At 34.4% G+C, this 10,697-nt stretch overlaps 1 pseudogene; it reads right to left on the bottom strand.

Annotated features, from left to right (window-relative positions):
• Positions 1 to 1,528: 1,528 nt before the first annotated feature.
• LOC124527269 (60S ribosomal protein L26-like) lies at positions 1,529 to 8,498 on the bottom strand (annotated as a pseudogene).
• Positions 8,499 to 10,697: the final 2,199 nt, after the last annotated feature.

Raw genomic sequence — 10,697 nt, forward strand, 5'->3', positions numbered from 1 at the left:
TTCAGCCTTAAAAATGAAGGAATTCTTGGCACATGCTACAAATAGATAAACCTTAAAGAAATTATGCTAAGAGAAATAAGACAATAATAAAAGGACAAATTCTGTATGATTCTGCTTGTATGATGTTATAGTCAGGGATTGCAAACAATCACATATCTAGTAGGCTGGAGAGTCAGGGAAGAGTTGGTATTGTAGTTCAAATATGAAGGCAGTCTGAAAGCAGAATTCTCTTTTCCTCAAGGGACCTCAGTCTTTCTCTTAAGGCTTTCAGTTGATTAGATGAGACCCACTCACATGATCAAGAGTAATCTGCTTTACTCAAAGTCTAATGATTTAAATGTTAATCTAATTTTAAAAATACCATCATACAAACATTTAGAATATTGTTTGACCAAATATCTTGGTACTTTGCCCTAGGCATGTTGACACACAAAATTAAACATTACAAGTCCACCTCTTATAAATTTGGCACCCATATGCATTTCTTTAAATAATACCTAGTCTCTAAATAAAGACAATAACAAGGCCATACTTGTACTTATCATAATATAATAACCCTATGTATAACCAAAATACACTAAGCCTTTCTCCAGAAGTTAATGAGAAGTCCTTGGAAGGTTTTTCACTCTCCCTTGTCCTGTAACTTAAATGCTATGAAGTAAAATTAATGATGTTTACCAGTATTTAAAGTACATTTAGCAATTTTTAACTATGAAGTAAAGTTAACAGCATTTAACTTCATGGTGTTAAGTAAAATTAACAATATTTAGCAGTAAATTTAATAATATTTAACAATATATATATATATATATATATACTATTTATTTATATACTATAATGTAGTGTTACTTTACCTGGAAATAAGACCTAAACCTTCATTCCTGAAGGGTATGGGCTATTAGTAGTTCTGCCTGAATTGGGTTGCTTTATTTTTCCATTGATTTTAATCATAGGGCATAATGATACTAAGAGACAGCCTAAGGGATCTCCTGTACTTCTATATACTCTTCCTTACCTCCAATGTGGAGTTGCAATCCATTTTTTTCCAGAGTTGTTCAGTATCACGCACCCCAGCCAGCTTAGTAACTCTCTTCTTTGCCTGTTGATTCAGAATTATGAGGAACCCAAAGTGACCAGGTAGCAGTCTTAACTTCCAGTCCAATGGAATTATTATTATGTCTTGCTAGAAGTATCCCTCCATTTGGAACTAAGACCTCTAGGCCAGCAGAATGTAAAATCATGAAATCAGGAAACAAATTTTTTTCCTAGTGGTTTCTTATGGTAATATAAGTGGTGTCATTCCCATTTCTACATCTTTATTCCTGGATCCATGAATCTTGGATATTGGAGAAAGAGCACCATTTATTAGAGCTTATTCAGAGCATTTACCATCTCCTAGAGAACCTTGGCCCAACCTTGCAAGATATTGCAACCTAGCTGGCACTATAATTGGACCTTCAAAGGGCCATTACACAATTTTATCAAGCCAGCTGCTTCAGGATGGTGGGGAACATAAGACCAGTTAATTTCATGAACGTGGGTCCATGGCAGTACTACTGCATTTGCTATCAACAGTTCCTTGATCAGAAGCAATGCTAGGTGGAATACGATAATAATGGATAAGACATTCTGTAAATCCACAGATAGCAGGTTTTGTAGAAGCATTGCATGCGGGAAATGCAAATCTGTATCAAGAATGTGTTTATTCCAGTAAGAACAAAATGCTGCCCCTTCCATGATGGAAGCAGTCCAGTGTAATCAACCTGCTTAGCTTCTCAAATCTGTAGCTTTATGTCTCTTGCCAAAAATAGGAAGTTCTCAGGCATTATTTTTTCAAATACATTTATTTATTTATTTTTTTATCTCCACCGTCTTTTTTCTCTTTCTGGAACTAATGGCATGAATGTTATACATTTTTTTGTTATGATCGCATAGGTTTCTAGTCTACTTTTTACGTTTGATTTTCTCTCTTGCTCACATTGATTAGTATCTATTTCTCTATGTTCTCATTTATTGATTACTTCTTTTTATTTCTTTGCTGAAGCTTTCTATTTTTATATTTGTTTCAAAGATATTCATAATTAGTCATGGAAACACTTTTATTGTGGCTGCTTTAAAATAATGGTCACATAAATCTGCCATTAGTGTCATTTCGATGATGGCATCTATTGATTCTCTTTTTGCATTCATTTTGAGATATTCCTGTTTCTTCATGTAACAGGTTATTTTTTACTGAAACCCAAGACATTTTGGATATTATAAGACTTGATCTTATCTAGACTTTTTGCTTTAGCTAGCTATTTGACACCAGTTCAAAAGACTGGGAGGAAGGGAAACATCACCATGATATTTCCAGGTAGACTTAAATGTCTAGATTCACTGCTTGGCCTCTGCTATATTCAAGGTGGTAGGTCTTTTCATTGCCACTTAGCAGGAATGGGATTTCTGTCTTCGTATGTATTCTTCACTGATACCACATCAGGGCTGTCCTTGCTGCCTCTAAATGATGATAAAAGACCAGAATCTTACTGACCTTTCTCTGACAGCATCCTAGTGAGGTGTCCAGGTATCTCATTATACCCTTATGAAGATGGAATTCCAAGCTCCCCAGTTGGGCTTTGTTGGCATGGATGGTGATAGGGCAACAGTTTCTTATGGTGTTCAGCAGAGTATATTGTGTATTATCTAAAAATTGTCTTTCTTGAAAAGTTGCCCCTTTCCTGGTCCTTTGGCTAGAAAAAGCAAGCATTTGTTTGGATTTTTTTTTCTTTTTTTTTCTATGTCCACTGTCATTTCCAGGTTGTTGGCTTCTTTACCTCCATATCTGGAATACGTGAGACAAAAAGAATATTCAAGGAACTCACCATAGCAATATTTTTCTGGTCTCAATGTCCCTAGATGAGTTGGCTTCTTCTCTCCTCCTTTCAGAATTTTCATGTGTTGTTTTGTATGTAATATTCAGGATTTTTAGTTGTATTGGTGGGAAAAGTAGAGGAAAGTATGGCTATTTCCTCTCTCCAGATGCAGAAGTTCTCCAATCAATTTAAGCTTTTGCATTTAATGGTATCTTTAAGATATATAATAAATATTTCTTTTTTCCTTGTAATAATTTGTTATATAGATAGCACCATTTTTTCCTTAACAAGGGATAATCCTTATTTGCTAATATTAATATTAGGTATTAAAAATTAATGATAATATACATGTTTAAATTTAATTCCTTTTAACAAGTATATTTTCATAAAATGACATTAATTTATATTTATTGATACCAAAGCAGCCAACTTAACAATGAGAATAATTTAATAATAAATTATCAGCTTGTTTTATTTGTTAAAATTAGACCAACCAAACTTTTTTTTGGTTAGGTTAATTTTGTGTTTGAGTTAATTATCAGGCCATTTTGGTTTTCAAAACTTTGCAATCTACCAGAAAAAGAAACTATATACTTTTATAGTTGTAATTTTAGTTTTTCTCTTTTATGAGAGACCTTTTAGCTTTTATATGCATCATGTGAAAAACATAAAGCCATGGGCCACAAAAACAGACCAAACCCTACTCACTTTCTACATGGATATTAGTGACAATAAGATTTACTTCTGATCCATACTTATTTTCCAAACCAAGAGCTAACCTAGGGAAATTTCATATTTCATTTTGGTCTTAATGTGCTCAACTTTGTCATAAAATCTAAGATTTTAAAAGCAAGATTTTCTTGGAAGATAGTTAGGACTTATATTTCCACTGATCAAGTCTTACAAAGGGTGAAGGCTCTTTTAGAGGCTGTATTCTATTAAAAAAAAAGTGTAGGGCCATCTGGGTGACTCAGGTCATGATCTCACAGTTTGTGAGTTTAAGCCCTGTGTTGGGCTCTTTGCTGAAAGTTCAGAGCCTGGAGCCTGCTTCAGATTCTGTGTCTCCTTCTCTCTTTGCCCCTCCTCTGCTCATGGTCCCTGTCTCTCTCTCTGTCTCAAAATAAGTAAACATTACTTATTTTTTTTTTCTAAAGTGTAAATGCCATGGGGGACAAAGATCTGTTTAAAAGAGATAAAAGGGGGAGGGTGTCGCAAGAGCATCAAAGTGATTGTTAAGTGTTGCTGTACTGGATAGGCATAGAATTCAGAGAATGAAGTTTTAATGGTTTTACATCTTGGAATCATTTATAAAGTATCAGGTCATGATCTTGAGGTTTGTGGGTTTGAGCCCCGCATCGGGCTCTGTGCTGACAGCTCGAAGCCTGGAGCCTGCTTCGGGTTCTGTGTCTCCCTCTCTCTCGCCCCTCCCCCGCTTGTGCTGTCTCTCTCTGTCTCTCAAAAATAAATAAATGTAAAAAAAAATTATAAAAAAAATCTTTTTCTGTTAAATAATCTCTATTCTCCAACATGGTGCTCAAACTCATAACCCTGAGATCAAAAGTCACATGCTCTACCAACTGAACCAACTAGGCATCCCCTAAATTTTGACATTTTACATGGCAAGTGTATTCGTTTCATTTTTCTCTTGGTCTATGACCTGAAGTCTCAATAGGCGTTTAGATGCCCTTTTTTTTTCTAAAGCACAGAGTTTAAAATGATCATCTCCATTGTATGCATAATATCTGCTAAGTAGTTTGTGCTCAAGGTATATGCTAGGAAAAATACAGATGAGAACATTACATTCTTCTTGTTTTATCCCATTACTACTACACTCATCCATTTCTTAATTGATTGTATTTCTATTGAAAACATTTTAATGTCTTTCCATTACCTTTAGAACATAATTTAAAATCATACATTTGTTATTCCAGGACTTCCATTATGTTAAAATATATCTTCTGATTTTACTTTCATTGATTAGCTATTTGTAATAATCATGATGATGATGGTGATAGTAATAATAATGATGTCTAGGCATATATAACATTTGCCAGACATTATTCTGAGCCTTTTACATGTATTAAAATTTTAATTTTAATTTTAATTTAATCCTTATTTAAATTAAATTTAATCTTTATTTAATTTGTCCCTATTCAAAGAGGCAGATACAATTATATTCACCACTTTATACAAGAGGCAACTGGAGCAGAGATTACCTAAATAACTTGCTCAAACTTACAGAGATTGTTGAAGAAGGTACAAAGAAAATGTGGCCACCAGGAAACCTGCAAGCTGGACCCTTGCAATTGGGAGGCTGTCTAGCCCCTCTTGTATCCTTGGGATGTGTGATCAGCTTGCCTTCCCCACTCCCCGAAGCTGCTCCATGCATACATTTTAAGATAGAAATGTGGTGTTGATGCTATCTGGACTGGGTACATGATTGAACCCAGTTAAGGCCTCTCTGTAAATGTTTAAGATTCGGATGAGTGGGTGTGGAGATCTACTGGTCTTGTGGCCACCTGACTTAGCCTCATAAGTAAGTTCCCTTGCTTATTAAACCTGCTACCTACTAACATGAAGTGGACTGCCTTTTTCCGTGGTACGTCTTTGCCTTCCAAATATGGGGGGCTAGTTTCAGACTACACCAGGGAGTGCTACAGGAGGTTTTGATCTAACAGAGAAGTTAGATGAGCTGGATTTGAAGAGAGCATCTCTCTCCAGAATCTGTGCCACTACCCTCTACATTCAAGTGCCTCTCTAAACTAAACATTTGCTATATATTATCAGTATGTCGAAATTCACTGTTTATTAAAAATCATATATTCTCAGTATTTAATGTTTTAAAGTGAAAAATCCTATGAGATTGTTAAAAGTCTTGTAAAGTTTCCTCTTTTCCTCAAAACCTTCCATGGTCTAAGTTTGATGTATTCTCTCCTCCCCAGTGATCATGTATCTATTTTTACCTTAGAGGACATAGTGCTTTCTAGCTTGGATCATAGAGATTTATAAAAATAGTCAATAGATTGTAATGTTTTTGAAGGTTAGAATGTCATTTATGCATTAATTTTCTTAACCTTACACAGCTAGTAGTTACTCATTCTCCATTCATATCCCAAATTTCCTTTCTTTATCTTCATTGATGGGTTAACACATTACTGTGATAAAATTTTACTTCTATCATTAATATTCTATTTTTCCTTTATTATATATTTTTATATTCTATAAACTATACAATATTATCTAAGTGAAACTTTTTAATGTTTATTTATTTTTGTGACAGAGAGAGAGAGATAGAGAGAGAGGGAGAAAGACAGAGCACTAGCAGGGGGAGGGGCAGAGAGGGAGACACAGAATCTGAAACAACCAAGCTCCAGGCTCTGAGCTGTCAGCACAGAACCCGAAGCAAGGCTCGAACCTATGAACTGTGAAATCATGACTTGAGCCGAGGTTGGACGCTTAATTGACTGAGCCACCCAGATGCCCCTAAGTGCAATTCTTAATGTTGGTAAGAATGCAACTAATTGTATGATGGGGCTATAAATTGGTTAACAGTTACTAGGAAATTGTTTTAGTAATATGCATAGAGCCCCCTAATGTGTTATATCCATTACACTTCTAATTTTAAATTTTGGTAATGTTACTAATCCTATTCTGGAACATTATCACAAAGAAATGAGAAAAACAGGAGTTTATATGTAGAAATATAAATGTAGTATTATTTCTAATCGTGGAAAATTGAAAACAATCAGAATATTAAGCAAAGAATAAATTTACTCCTTTTGCCATTAAAAACATTGCTAACAACGATCATTGATATCATGCAAAACTTAACTATACTTTATAAATAAAGTTATGCAAGACATTTATCACAGGCACTCGATATTTTTTCATCTCAAAAATATTTTTAGAACAATTATTAAATTCAAAACCATTAGTAAATTGTGTTTTCCTCAGGATTATAGCTTTTAAGTTGAATCTTGATTTAATTTTCTCCAGATGAGATGAATTGCTTTTCCATGTATATGCATGTTATAGTACGTATTGAAAATTTTAAAGTATCTATTAATCCTCTCTTAAACAATATCTGTGATACTGTGACTGGGAGAAGAATTGATGTTTTTATTGATACCTTCAGTTCCAAGTAAGAATTGGTCAGACAAAAGTTATTGAATGAATAGATTTTAAATGAAATTCACCTAGTTATTTGCTAATGGATATCAGTAAGGAGATATCTATGGGCTGCCTCAGCCTTCTGGAAAGTGTTAAACTTTTCTTATGATAACTAATCTAATAATGACCAACAATAGAATGGAAGATTTCATCACAACCTAATAACGAAAACTTTCGTCTTCACAACATTCATTTTGCTCAGCTCACACTTATCAAAGGACAACCGTCAGATGTCTGCATATCTCAATATTTTCTTAACCTAACAGTAATACAAAACGTAGGCCAAAGTAAAATGTAGGTCACAGTTGATGCTTCTAAACATGTCTTGGCACAAATATTAGAAAAATATCTACTTCTAAAATCATGAGAAGAAAATTAAGCAGAAACACGTTCATCATTTCAATAAACATTATTCAGATGTTTGTTCTTATTTTTTTTTGTACATGAAAAGGACAGAAATGTATTTGCTTATAATAAACTTTGCTCCGTCCCCAACTACTTTCTCAAAGACCTTTTATGAAATTTATTCCATTTCTTCTTTGAAATTTGATACAGTTTATAACCATCTGGGGATATTTTCTTTGTGAGAATAATTTGATTATGAGTTCTTTTTAAAGAATATATAGCTATTCAGATGTCTATTTTTTTTAATTTTGGCAAGCTGTGTTTGTAGGAATTGTCTGTTCTATTCAAGTTATTGAACTTATTTTGCAAATAGGTGTTCATAATATTTTTCACTTTATCTTTTTTTTTTCATTCTAACAGGTTTTTTTTTAATTTTTTTTAACGTTTATTTATTTTTGAGACAGAGAGAGACAGAGCAGGAATGGGGGAGGGGCAGAGAGAGAGGGAGACACAGAATCCGAAGCAGGCTCCAGGCTCTGAGCCATCAGCCCAGAGCCCGACGCGGGGCTCCAACTCACAGACCACGAGATCGTGACCTAAGTTGAAGTTGGACGCTTAACCGACTGAGCCACCCAGGTGCCCCTAATTCTAACAGTTTTTTATTTAAAGTCATATATAAGATGACTTTATTCCTGATCTTCTCAATTGTTGCTTCCTTATATTTGCCCTTTTCCTTTCCCACTTGGTGAGATTTGCTTTTACGTTCAAGGATCTTTTTGCAGTTAGTTTTAGTCTAGTGATAACCACCTTGCTAGGGTGAATGCCCACATGGACATTTGTGCCATCTACCGTCTCTCGCTGCACTTGTTTAATGTAGATGATGTATTTCTTCCTGCACACCTGGACTAATTGCCAATTTGTGTGTTTTCACAAAACTTGTATATCATCATCCTTTCAAATGGGCATGGGTAGAACATTGTACTTCTGTATCAGCTCTTTGCAAAGAGCAGAAAACATAATCTTGCTGCAAATGTAGGAAGGTGAATTTAAATGCCTGTTACAGTTCTTGCTTGAGTCAGAAGTCACAAAGGGATTGAAATTTATTTTGGCTGCCGGTGCTTCCTTCATCCATGGCCACAAAAGAAAAGAGCTCACTTTATCCTTTTAATGTCTGTGAGATCTATGGTAATATCTATCCTCTCTTACATTTCCTATTTTCCTTTTTCTCTATTTCTTTTTTTGCTTAGTCTCTAAGGGATTATTTAATTTCATTAAACTTTTCAAAGTACTACAATTTTTATTCTACATTTTCTCCAATACTTGTTATGGTCAGTCTTTTTAATTTAGCCATAGTAGTGAGTGTTAATAACTAACTACATTGAACATTTTTATATGTTTGATTGCAATCCATATTCTTATAACAGCAAGTAATGTTTAATGAGAAGATAGCAGCACTACACGAGCATTTTGATTTAATTATAAGAAATTATTTATGAAAAACTGAAAGGACAGATATTAAATACAGAAATAGTAGTTTTTAAAAATTCTCAACAACTGGGGCATCTTGGTGGCTCAGTTGGTTGAGCCTTCGAAACGGGCTCAGGTCATGATCTCACAGTGAGGATCATGAGTTCGAGCCCAGGCATCTGGCTTGCTGCTGTCAGCACAGAGCCCACTTTGGATCCTCTGTCCTCCTCTCTCTCCACTCCTCCCGGACTGGCACTCTCTCTCTCTCTGTTTGTTTCAAAAATAACAAATAAACATTAAAAAATTCTCAATAACAAAAACAATGAAATGTATTATTTAGAGAGAGGGAGAGAGAGAAAAAGATGGAGAGAAAAACAGAGAGAAAGACTGGATATGTAATATATTTATTGATTTAAGCGCTAAAGGGAGGCTACCTAAATTACCTTGATATGTTATATTTGTATATGTATATGCTAAGATATATTTTAGTAATAATTTTATACATTTGCATGACTAATTTACTATTTTTTATCTTCTTTCCAGAGTATTTCACCTGTGAAACTTTGACTATAATGAGACTATGCCCACCCTGTATTTTTCACTTTGTTTTCAGGTAGTTTCTTGTATATATCTTTTTCTTTATAAACTACTTACCTAAACCCTAAATTAATTTATTTCTAAAATATTAGACTTTTTACAACTGAAGTAAATTTCAGATGATTGTTAACTTAAGAATGGTAGTTTTTATTATTTTTTGTACAAGATGTTAATGTTAATTATCATATGTATTTTTCCATAGACCAAGATTGATTTCAACCAGCTACTTTTCAAATTTTACCTTAAAACAGGCCTTTTTGGGAACACTGACAATTGCATTCCCTGTGGAGGTGAGGTAAGTCTCAGGAATTCATAAAATACGGCTTCATATCTGAACTGTGCTTTTCAGCCATTTGAAGAAGATGAGCAACTGATGGGCCATGTGCCTTGTTGATAGCAGGCCTCAGTTGGTTTCCTGTTGTTCCCCACCGAGTTCGTAAATCTCATTTATTCTGAAGGACTGTGGAGAGGGATTAAGCCTTCCTGAGAGCAGCAGTGTTGTAAATCAGAGGGCAAAACTAGAAAAATTATCTGTTCTTGCATTATTGGTGGTTGATATTTCCTGGAATATTGACTCAAATTTATTGACTAATGACTGTCTTCTTATGCCTTTAGTTCTTATGCCTTCCTAATACATTTTCTCACTGTTCACTGTTTAGTTTCCAGGCTGTCCAGTGACTTAATTAAATCTTGGATAATACTTTATTTTCTCCTTCCTCTAAAATGTAGCTGTACATTGGTATTAATAGCTCATCTGTTACCCTCTGAAGCAACACAGAATAAACCTAAGCTCTTACTCATGTGGAACATCTTAAATGGTATCAATGCAATGATCAAGTTGCCCTCTAGGTCTTATTTTCAGACTAAATGCAACCTGTTTCTTCAACTTTTCTTAACTAGACATGATTTCCTACAATTGAGGTCACCTTTGCTGAGAGTATTCTACTTGGTCACTGTTTCTCCCCAAGTATGTGTGGAGGGTTTCCTTTTCTCCACATCCTCACCAATATTTGTTATCTCATGCCTTTTTGATGACGCCACCTCAGTAGGTGTGAGGTAATGTCTCACTGTGGTTTTGATTTGCATTTCTCTGAACATTAATTGAACATATTTTCAATGTGCTGTCGGCCATTTGTATGTCTGTTTTGAGAAAATGTCTATTCAGTTCCTCTGCCCAGTTTTTAATCAGAATGTTGGTTTTTATTGTTGTTGTGGTTGATTTGTATGAATTCATTATATATTTTGGATATTAACCCTTTATCA

This window comes from Lynx rufus, unplaced genomic scaffold (genome assembly GCF_022079265.1).
Source record: "Lynx rufus isolate CCGP_SWC_20201006 ecotype Redwood Valley unplaced genomic scaffold, mLynRuf1.p SCAF_5, whole genome shotgun sequence".
NCBI classification, from domain to species: domain Eukaryota; kingdom Metazoa; phylum Chordata; class Mammalia; order Carnivora; family Felidae; genus Lynx; species Lynx rufus.